The sequence below is a fragment of the Haemaphysalis longicornis genome, unplaced genomic scaffold, assembly GCF_048455015.1.
Source record: "Haemaphysalis longicornis isolate Haplotype H1 unplaced genomic scaffold, Haemaphysalis longicornis Haplotype H1 scaffold_1, whole genome shotgun sequence".
Taxonomy (NCBI): domain Eukaryota; kingdom Metazoa; phylum Arthropoda; class Arachnida; order Ixodida; family Ixodidae; genus Haemaphysalis; species Haemaphysalis longicornis.
The window spans coordinates 73,937,544-73,939,072 of NW_027526203.1; positions in this window are offsets into that span (position 1 = coordinate 73,937,544).

A 1,529-nucleotide genomic window follows, 5' to 3' on the forward strand; every position below is an offset into this window, starting at 1 on the left:
ACTTAGAGAGATTGACCAAGATTGGTCAATAAAACATAATAATAATAATAAAGCATTATAATCATACGCGTTCCCGACACGTTTCACGCGATTTCAGAATCAACCCAACGGAAACACCAAGTGAACCCCACGATGCGTCGCATCTACACAGGGTTCCCTCGAGGGGAGGTGGGCGCAATTTTTAAAAGGAATAGTATATATATATATATATTCAAAAATCTCTAATGTAACGCTTCGTAGGCTTCGTTTACACTATTTAGTTGAAATATAGAGGGCCAGTCATATGCATCGATGACATGTTTAAAGGCTTCTAGGGCTTCGTCAGACACGTGCTGGACTGCGATGGCACCATGGTCATATTTGCTTGATCTTGGTGGACCCCGGAAGAAAACACCTTTGTTGTACAACGAAAATGGGGCAATGATCACTAATATGAGAGGCAGTGGTTCCTGCATCCGAGATAACAGTCTGTAATAAAAAAGTCTAATGCAGAAATTGATGAAGCTGTATTGCGAGTGGGGGTTGAAATTACATTCGTGATAGCACCGAAGCAAAATTAAGGGCATTAGGAGTATCGTCCAAGGTGTGTATATTATAATCACCACCACAAATAAGTCGGAAACTGTTCACACGAACATACTCAAGAAATTGTTCGTAGAAGTCATTGAAGTGCTTAAAATTACCGTTCGGGGGTCGGCACACAACACTGACAATGTTCATGCTCTCTTCCAAGGTTTAGATCTCGTAATCGTTACAGGTACAGCAAAAATCAATCGCTTTTTCATAGTTCTGCATTTTAGTCACAAAAACGGCCACTCCACCCCCTCTTCGCTTCCTCTTCCATGGGAACCGGTAAAACATGAAAGTGAAATGTGCCTTCACAGGAGCAGTAGAATGTTTATTGTGCATCCGTATGAACTTGCACGTCGCTATTTATATTTCGTCGGTATGGCACCGTTAGACGCATCAACGTTAAACACCTTGATTGCACGCGTCGGAGCATTGCGTAAATCCGACTGAAACCACAGGCTCTCGCAAACCGTCCGTGCGAACGAGACCAAACGAGTTATCAGCGAATCGTTTGGTGAACACACGCTGCAGCGGACCGTGTCACGTGACAACATGAGCGCGACATCAGCAAGTAGGCTTCTCTGCAGCTTACGCTGCGCGTCCCCGTACACGTAGGCGCTGGCATCGAGGTGCCAACTGTCGGCGCCTCGGCTCCTCTCCTAGATAAGGCGCGTTTGTCGCCCTATTCACGCGTCTCCTCATAGCGTAGTCAGGAGCGCGTTTCGTTCCTCTCGTCGCGACGTAAGAGTTCATGGATCGAATCCCGGGGATGCCGCGTCAATCGAAGTTTTTCTGGCGATGTCATTTCCGTGACGGATATGACGTCACTTTGATCTTGGTGGACCCTGGCTTAAAACACCTTTGTTAAAATACGAGAAGCCATAGAGTTTCTTAGTAGGTATACTAGAGAGGAAACTGCGCCTCGTAAGCCGTGTCGTCATGGGGGCTCATGGGAAGAC